Genomic DNA, 10,469 nt, shown 5'->3' with positions numbered 1-10,469 from the left:
GGTCAGAGTGCCAGTGACACTGAATCTTTCTTATGTTTTCTTGAGTACAAAATAATGTTTAGTGTAGTTGAAAATCTTTATCCTTCTGAAGATCATTATGTATTAAAATATGATAATTACTACCTGAAGGTAGGCAGAATTTTCTCATCAGTCACATTCCACTTCTTTTTTTCTGTCAAAGATGAAGACTTTTGAGACAGGTGTTAACTTCACCATGAAACAGGCACTGAATTACCTGTCTGATTGGAAATCTCATTTTCTGAACAAGGTGTGCAATCAAAACAACAGGTAGGCTTTCCCTCCAGAGCATTTTTACTGAGTCCAGGGCTACAACTCTCACTGCACTGAGCATGGCATCTGAGAAAACTCAGATGGATGTAGGTCATAGTTGGGACTGTTATCTAAACTTCAAGTAGGGTATTTAGTCCTGGAGAATCTATGCTCTTAAATTGTAAGTAACTGTTTCTAATACACTGATTGCATGCCATATTGACTCTGTGCCATGAAATAGACTCAAAACATATGGAAGAACAAGTGTCTTTGTTATCCTTCCTCAATGCCACAAACACAAGAAACATATATAGGTTGGAAGGGGAGTGGATTAATGTCTGTAAAGGTATTTTTATTAAGCCAAGTGACACAAAATACCATACCAACTGTGGGTAACAATGTATAGTGTGAATCTTAAAATTAGGAACAGATTACGCCTTTAATTTCTGTGGCCCACTCTATTACATCCTCAAAGAGAGACAACTGTTGCTCATGGGGAAGAAACACTATTTTCACCTTACATCCAACAGCTTTTGGAAAATTACAGAAGTTCAGAATGTCATACTCAACATCCAATTTTCTCTTTTGATTCAAATTCACTAGGTCACCAGCAGGATTGGCAAATTGGAGGTGCTTGAGAAACAGGTGCAGCTAAAAAAATGTGCCATCCTCTCATGTGACTGCTCAAAAATTTGTACAACAAATTCAAGTTAGAGAAAGTATCTCTTGGTCTGTAATCACAGCTACACAAAGGAACAGTTTTGTAGCAACCCTATGAATTCAAAGAAACCAGATACAGAGCTATATCACAGTAAGTCAGATTTCAATCATTTTCATTAAGAAACATGAGGAAACAAAATCACTAGGTGTGAGATTCAGACAAAAGCTACACATGCTCTATTGTTTTCTCCATGTATCTATGGCAACAAAGAGTAAAATGAAGTTACCCATATACAAATGTGTTCAAATTACATATCATCATTATCTCCAAATTGTAGATATTTCATATATATATATGCCACACAGACAACAGCGGGGAGACTTAGGACGCTCAGGGCTCCGAGTCCACACATCGGCGCTGGAAGGGGAGGTGAGCTCAATAACCCGAGACATTGGTGGGGAAACGGGGGTCAGAATCTAGAGGGGGGCCGGAAAGTGCAGCAAACTCACTACTGGAAAGAAGGAAAAAAAAAGCTTCTGGGTTTCTCTTCCCCCTAACCTTGCAAAGGTTACAATGCTGCAAGGCTTGAAGAATTCCCAAGAGACAAAGAGCAGGCCTCCTCTCTGGATTTACATATCAATGGGGGAGAGCTAAGGAACTGAGTCACTACAATTCAGTAGCCTAGGCAACCCAGTGGGAGTCCAGAGGAGCCAAAGACTGGAAGCTAAATACCATCAATTCTGCACAGCCATGCAGTGTTACTTACCCCCTGAATAAATAAAATACATAAATAAATAAAAAGAGAGAGATTTACCACGAATAACCTGAGGGTGTCACCTTTGCACACCCTTAACCAGGAAGAACCAGGCAGAGCTCTCAGGCCACACCCATCTCAAGCCTCCAAGACTCCTCCAACAGCAGGCAGTCCACTTAACACGGACACAGTATAAAAAAAAAAAAAAGCACAGTGACACAAGAAGAATTAACTATGCCGAGTAACAAACACAGAAATAGAGGGAGCAAGATCAATGATGACACTATGATGCCTCCAAATAAGCGAAACACCCCAAGCCAAGAGTATGAAGATGATGAGATAGAAGAAATGCAAGATACGGATTTCAAAAAATTTATGATAAGAACATTTAGAAGTTTTCAAAAGCAAATCCTTGAACTACAGAAATCCTTAATGGACAAGATTTAAAATCTCTCTCGTGAAAATGAAATTTTAAGGAAGAGTCAAAATGAAACTCAGAAACTAGTAGAACAGGAAAGTGTTATAGTGAAGAGAAATCAAAATGAAATGAAGAGCTCAATAGATCAAATGACAAACACATTAGAAAGCCTCAAAAACAGAATGGGTGAAGCAGAAGAGAGAATATCGGACTTAGAAGATAGAGCACAGGAAAACATACAGTCAAACCAAAGAAAAGAAGAGGAAATTAGAAATCTAAAAAATATTGTTGGGAATCTATTAAAAAAACCAACATTCGAGTTCTAGGAGTTCCTGAAGGCATGGAGAGAGAGAAAGGATTAGAAGGCCTTTTTAGTGAGATACTAGCAGAGAACTTTCCAGGATTGGAGAAGGACAGAGATATCCTAGTACAGGAAGCTCATAGAACCCCCAATAAACATGACCAAAAGAGATCCTCACCACGACACGTGGTAATTAAACTTACCACAGTGAAACATAAAGAAAAGATCCTAAAATGTGCAACAGAGAAACGTCAGATTACTCTCAGAGGATCTCCAATCAGACTCACAGCAGACTTCTCGTCAGAAACACTACAAGCTAGGAGGGAATGGCGAGACATAGCACAGGTGCTAAAAGAGAAAAATTGCCAGCCCAGAATAATATATCCTGCCAAGCTCTCATTTGTGAATGAAGGTGAAATAAAGACCTTTCATGGCAAACAGAAATTGAAAGACTTTGTGGCCACTTGTCCGGCCCTGCAAAAGATACTTAAAGATGTGCTACACTCAGAAACACAGAAACACGGCCATCAATATGAAAGAAGGGAAAGGAAGAACACCTACCAGTAAAAGAGCATGGGAAGCTCAAAGCATATACTACAAAATATTTCCGGGAAAATGGCAGGGCAAAGTCACTACGTATCAATAGTCACATTGAACATTAATGGTCTGAATTCTTCAGTTAAAAGACACCGTTTGGCTGACTGGCTCACAGAACACAACCCAACTATTTGTTGCCTACAAGAAACACATCTCTCTAACAAAGAGGCATGCAGACTGAAAGTGAAAGGTTGGAAAAAGATATTCCATGCCAACAGAAACCTAAAAAAAGCAGGTGTAGCCATATTAATATCAGACAAAATAAACTTTAATACAAAAACTGTTAAGAGAGACAAAGAGGGACACTATATAATGATTAAGGGTTCAATTCAACAGGAAGATGTAACTATTATAAATGTATATGCACCTAACTACAGGGCACCGGTCTATTTAAAAGAGATGTTAAGGGACTTAAAGGGAGATTTAGATTCCAATACAATAGTACTGGGGGACTTCAATACTCCACTCTCAGAAATAGACAGATCATCTGGACAGAAGATCAACAAGGAAACAGCAGATTTAATTGACACGATTGCCCAGATGAATCTAACAGATATCTACAGAACTTTCAACCCTACATCTAAAGACTTTACATTCTTCTCAGCAGTGCATGGAACCTTCTCTAGGATTGATCGCATACTAGGCCATAAAGCAAGTCTCAGCAAATTTAAAAGAATTAGAATCATACCATGCAGCTTCTCAGACCACAGCAGAATGAAGCTGGAAATTAGCAACTCAGGAAACCCCAGAAAGTATGCAAACACATGGAGACTGAACAACATGCTCCTGAATGAACACTGGGTCATTCAAGAAATCAAAAGAGAAATCAAAAACTTTCTGGAAGTAAATGAAGACAACAACACAACATATCAAAACTTATGGGATACAGCAAAAGCAGTATTGAGAGGCAAATTTATAGCAATAGGTGCCTATATCAAGAAATTGGGAAGGTACCAAATAAATGAGCTTTCAGCACACCTCAAGGACCTAGAAAAACTGCAGCAAACCAAACCCAAATCTAGTAGGAGAAGAGAAATAATGAAAACCAGAGAAGAAATCAACAGGATTGAATCAAAAAAAAAAACATTACAAAAAGTCAGCCAAACGAGAAGCTGGTTTTTTGAAAAAATAAACAAAATTGACACCCCATTGGCCCAACTAACTAAAAAAAGAAAAGACCCAAATCAATAAAATCAAAGATGAAAAAGGAAACGTAACAACAGACACCACAGAAATAAAAAGAATCATCAGAAATTACTACAAGGACCTGTATGCCAGCAAACAGGGAAACCTATCAGAAATGGATAGATTCCTGGACACATGCAATCTACCAAAATTGAACCATGAAGACATCGAAAACCTAAATAGACCCATAACTGAAACAGAAATTGAAACAGTAATAAAGGCCCTCCCAACAAAGAAAAGCCCAGGACCAGATGGATTCACTGCTGAATTCTACCACACATTTAAAGAAGAACTAATCCCATTTCTTCTCAAACTATTCAGAACAATCGAAAAAGAGGGAATCCTCCCAAATTCTTTCTATGAAGCCAGCATCACCTTAATCCCTAAGCCAGAGAAAGATGCAGCACTGAAAGAAAATTACAGACCAATATCCCTGATGAACATAGACGCAAAAATCCTCAATAAAATTCTCGCCAATAGAGTACAACAACACATCAGGAAAATCATCCACCCAGACCAAGTGGGATTCATCCCTGGTATGCAGGGATGGTTCAACATTCGCAAATCAATCAATGTGATTCACCACATTAACAGACTGCAAAAGAAAAACCATATGATTATCTCAATTGATGCAGAGAAAGCATTTGATAAAATTCAACACCCTCTCATGATGAAAACTCTAAGCAAATTGGGTATAGAAGGAACATTCCTCAATATAATCAAAGCAATTTATAAAAAACCCACAGCCAGCATCCTATTGAATGGGGAAAAGCTGGAAGCATTTCCACTGAAATCTGGCACCAGACAGAGATGCCCACTCTCACCACTGCTATTTAACATAGTTCTGGAAGTTTTAGCCAGAGCCATCAGACAAGAAAAAGAAATCAAAGGAATACAAATCGAGAAGGAAGAAGTCAAACTATCCCTCTTTGCAGACGATATGATTCTGTACTTAGAGGATCCAAAGAACTCTACTAAGAGACTATTGGAACTCATAGAGGAGTTTGGCAAAGTGGCAGGATATAAAATCAATGCACAGAAATCAACAGCCTTTGTATACACAAGCAATGCCATGACTGAGAAAGAACTGCTAAGATCAATCCCATTCACAATAGCACAAAAACAATCAAATACCTTGGAATAAACTTAACCAAGGACGTTCAAGATCTCTACGATGAGAATTACAAAACCTTAAAGAAAGAAATAGAAGAGGATACCAAGAAATGGAAAAATCTTCCATGCTCATGGATTGGAAGAATCAATATCATCAAAATGTCCATTTGCCCAAAAGCAATTTATAGATTCAATGCAATACCAATCAAGATACCGAAGACCTTCTTCACAGATCTAGAAAAAATGGTGCTTAAATTCATATGGAGGCAAAAGAGACCTCGAATAGCTAAAGCAATCTTGTACAACAAAAACAAAGCCGGAGGCATCACAATACCAGATTTCAGGACATACTACAGGGCAGTTGTAATCAAAACAGCATGGTACTGGTACAGAAACAGATGGATAGACCAATGGAACAGAATTGAAACACCAGAAATCAACCCAAACATCTACAGCCAACTTATATTTGATCAAGGATCCAAAACTAATTCCTGGAGCAAGGACAGTCTATTCAATAAATGGTGCTGGGAAAACTGGATTTCCACGTGCAGAAGCATGAAGCAAGACCCCTACCTTACACCTTACACAAAAATCCACTCAACGTGGATTAAAGACTTAAATCTACGTCCTGACACCATCAAGTTATTAGAGAACATTGGAGAAACCCTTCAAGATATTGGCACAGGCAAAGAATTTCTGGAAAAGACCCGGGAGGCACAGGCAGTCAAAGCCAAAATCAACTATTGGGATAGCATCAAACTGAGAAGTTTCTGTACTGCAAAAGAAACAGTCAGGAGAGTGAAGAGATAACCGACAGAATGGGAAAAAATATTTGCAAACTATGCAACAGATAAAGGGTTAATAACCAGAATCTACAAAGAGATCAAGAAACTCCTCAAAAACAAAACCAACAACCCAATTAAGAGATGGGCCAAGGACCTCAATAGACATTTTTCAAAAGAGGAAATCCAAATGGCCAACAGGCACATGAAAAAATGTTCAAGGTCACCAGCAATCAGGGAAATGCAAATCAAAAGCACAATGAGGTTTCACCTCACCCCGGTTAGAATGGCTCACATACAGAAATCTACCAACAACAGATGCTGGCGAGGATGTGGGGAAAAAGGGACACTAACCCACTGTTGGTGGGAATGCAAACTGATCATGCCACTATGGAAATCAGTCTGGAGATTCCTCAGAAACCTGAAGATAACCCTACCATACAACCCAGCCACCACACTCCTTGGAATTTACCCAAAGGAGTTTAAATTGACAAACAAAAAAGCGGTCTGCACCCTAATGTTTATTGCAGCACAATTCACAATAGCCAAGACCTGGAACCAACCTAAATGCCCATCAACAGTAGACTGGATAAAGAAATTAGGGGATATGTACTCTTTAGAATACTATACCGCAGTAAGAAACAACGAAATCCAGTCATTTGCAACAAAATGGAGGAATCTGGAACACATTATGCTGAGTGAATTAAGCCAGTCCCAAAGGGACAAATACCATATGTTCTCCCTGATCGGAGACAACTGACTGAACACCAAAAAGGAAACCTCCTGAAGTGAAATGGACACTATGAGCAATGGTGACTTGATCAGCATAGCCCTGACTGTTAATGGACAACTTAATACATTATCCCTCTTAATATTTTTTTCTCTGTTCTACTTAATATGACTGGTTTAATTCTGTAATCATCACACAGTTATTCTTAAGTGTTGAAACTTAACTGAAATGTGATCCCTGTTAAACATAAGAGTGGGAATAAGAGAGGGAAGAGATGTATAATTTGGGGCATGCTCGGGCTGACTTGCCCCAATTGGTAGAGTTGGAATCATACCAGGCGATTCTAATTAAATCCCATCAAGGTGGCATGTACCAATGCCATCTCACTAGTCCAAGTGATCAATTTCAGTTCACAATTGATCATAATGAAAGGACTAAAAGTCAAAGGGAGCACATAAACAAGTCTAGTACCTGCTAACACTAACCGATAGAATAAATAAAGGGGAGAGTGATCCAACATGGGAAGTGAGATACTCAGCAGACTCATAGAATGGCAGATGTCCTAAATAGCACTCTGGCCTCAGAATCAGCCCTAAAGGCACTCGGATCTGGCTGAAAAGCCCATGAGAGTATTTCAGGCATGGAAAGCCAAGACACTCTGGCAAAAAGATCTCTGTGAGTGAGATCCCAGTGGAAAGAACAGGTCTTCAAAGAAGGAGGTACCTTTCTCTGAAGGGAGGAGAGAACCTCCACTTTGACTATGACCTTGTCTAAACAAGATAAGAGTTGGAGAATTCAAGGGGCTCCCATAGCCTTGGAAACTCATGACTGTTGCAGAGGGAGATTACTGATGCCATAAACAGGAGTGTCAATTTGTAAAGTCAACAACAGGAGTCACTGTGCACTTACTCCTCATGTAGGATCTCTGTCCTTAATGTGCTGTACATTGAGATTTAATGCTATAACGAGTACTCAAACAGTATATTTCACTTTGTGTTTCTATGGGGGTGCAAACGATTGAAATCTTTACTTAATGTACACTAAACTGATCTTCTGTAAAAAAAAAAAAGAAATTATCAATTCCCAACTTGACTCTCACTGGGATTAAACATGACAATAGGTCTGCTCTGATTTCATCATCATTTAAAAAAAATCAAATCATCTATTATTTTTCACTTTATGTTTCTGTTTGGGAGCAAACTGTTGAAATCCTTACTTAAGGTATACTAAGCTGATCTTCTGTATATTAAGATAATCGAAAATCAATCTTGATGTGAATGGAAGGGGAGAGGGAGTGGGAAGGGGGAGGGTTGTGGGTGGAAGGGACGGTATGGGGGGGGAGCCATTGTAACCCATGAGTCGTACTTTGGAAATTTATATTCATTAAATAAAACATTAAAAAAATGCCCTGACACAATCTCCGTACTGAAAATGGTAGCTGCCAAAGTTGTTCCAGAGAACTAAGGAGCTTCTAAATAAAAGCTCCAGTATTGGGAATTGCTGATGACAGGATTCTATGGAACTTGGATTCCAGGATTGGATTCTGAACTTTTGTATGTAGCTTTAAAGAGGCCCTGATGCACTCTGTGCTGAAAAAGGTAACTACAAGAGTTATGGATTCCAAGATCTGGATTCTAAGCCTTGTGTTTGCTTAAAAGCCTCTGAAACAGACACTGTGCTGGACAAGGGAGCAGCAAAGGTGTTCCAAGGAATCAAGGAGTTTTTAACAAACACTCCAACATTAGAAATTCCTGAGCAAGCCATTCATAAGAAGATCCTCTTCAGATCAGTTTCAGCTTAAATAAAAGGGAGCTGACCAGGTGCTAGTGAACATGGCTACTTCTGTGAAATTAGGACTAAAATTCTACCTCTTAAGCCTTCACAGGTGAATGCAAAAGACATTCCTGACTTTTCCTATAAGCCAGTCAGAAACCTTAGAACTCGACTTCTGGGAGTAACTGACTATGCAGGGACACAGACCTTGGGAATGATCAGGACTGCTCCAACCCACAAAGCAAATTTGTTAGACAGGATAGACAGAGACTTACAGACACTGCATATGCAGGACTTGCACTACATCCCTCATGAGCAGGAAGCAGTTACAGAAGAGATGATTCGATGGCCATCAACTCCCCTTAGGATTAAGGGGATGGAGTCTCTGAGGGGGGACTGAATTAGGCACGTGTGCTCTAGTAGGCCAGACCTATGAGATGAGACCCTGAAAAATCCAGATGCTGAATGGTTTACTGATGGCAGCAGCTATCTGAAGGAAGCAGTTAGAAAGGCAGATGATAGAAGCCCAAGCACTACCACACAATACTTTAGCCCAAAAGGCAGAGCTTATTGCATTGACTAGGGCTTTACAACTGAGAAAAGTTTAGCAAGTTAATATATATACAGATTACAGATATGCTTTCCTTGTGTTACATGCACACACAGCAATCTGGAAAGAGAGGGGCTTACTGACCAATGTTAAATATGAAAAAGAGATACTGGCTCTACTTCAGGCAGTACTGGAGCCTTTAGAAGTGGCTGTCATCCACTGCAAGGGATATCAGAAGGGAGATAATTATATTACCCAGGGAAATGCATTATCAGATAGAGCAGCTACACAAGAAAGTTTGGAAATGGCCCTTATACGTCAATCTGTGGAAGTAGCTAAGGAATCTCACTATATGGAGCCTGAGATTGAAGGGGCCCAACAGCGAGGTTATACTAAAAGCCATGTAAGGCCACCTCCCCTGTTGACTCCTGTGCAGAGAAGGGGAACATAAACAGCTGAAGATTGGCAGGGTGATTTTACCAATATGCCCCCAACAAGCAATTATAGGTACCTTCTAGTCTATATTGTTACCTTTGCAGGATGGATAGAGGCCTTTTTGACCCAAACAGAGAAAGCATACGAGGTGCTTAGAGCCTTGTTGAAAGACATCGTGCCACGCTATGGACTCCCACGGTCACTACAGAGTGAAAATGGACCTTCATTTGTATCTAAAATAACCCATCAGAACCCAGAAGCTTCTGAGAATGGTGATGACCATGCAGGAGACACTGAGAATGCCAGTGACTGAAAGAGATCCAGCTCATGAAGTGAACTCATTAGAAGAGATAGGCAGAGACTTCCAGACTGAGAAAGGCAGGGTCTGCACCCCTAATCAGCAGGAAGTAGCTACAGAAGATGGTGACTGGACGCCCATCAATATCCCCTTAAGATTAAGGTCTGGAGTCTCTGAGGGGGGAATGAAGTAGGCAGGCATACAGGTTAAAATTTATCAGATTTGTGAACTGGAAGACCACGCCTTCACCACGCCCCTGTGTGGCCTCATTCCCCTACCTGGCCACACCTGGGTGCCCACCAGCCAATCAGGTTAATTAACCACTCCCCTTTGGAAGTGGGTTAAAAGCTGGGCCATGGTGTGGCCCAGCCTGCTCTTCTTCCCTGGCCTCTTGCCAGAACAGGGCTTGCTATAGCCTTGCACCTCCAGGGCTCATGGCCTTTGGGCTGTGTGCTCTAGGCTTCCTAGCCTAGATGCTCATCCACATGGCTGGTTCCTGGTGCTTGGTATGAACCCCTATTCACTTCTCTCCCCTAAATAAAGCTCTCACTCTCCTATGCATCTTTCTCACTAAATAAAAACTTAAAATGTACCATGCTGCT

The sequence above is a fragment of the Oryctolagus cuniculus genome, chromosome 16 (genome assembly GCF_051225735.1).
Source record: "Oryctolagus cuniculus isolate XC-2025 breed Fujian yellow rabbit chromosome 16, ASM5122573v1, whole genome shotgun sequence".
Lineage (NCBI taxonomy): Eukaryota > Metazoa > Chordata > Mammalia > Lagomorpha > Leporidae > Oryctolagus > Oryctolagus cuniculus.
The sequence above is the reverse complement of the archived record's forward strand: the minus strand, read 5'-3'. Positions refer to the sequence as shown.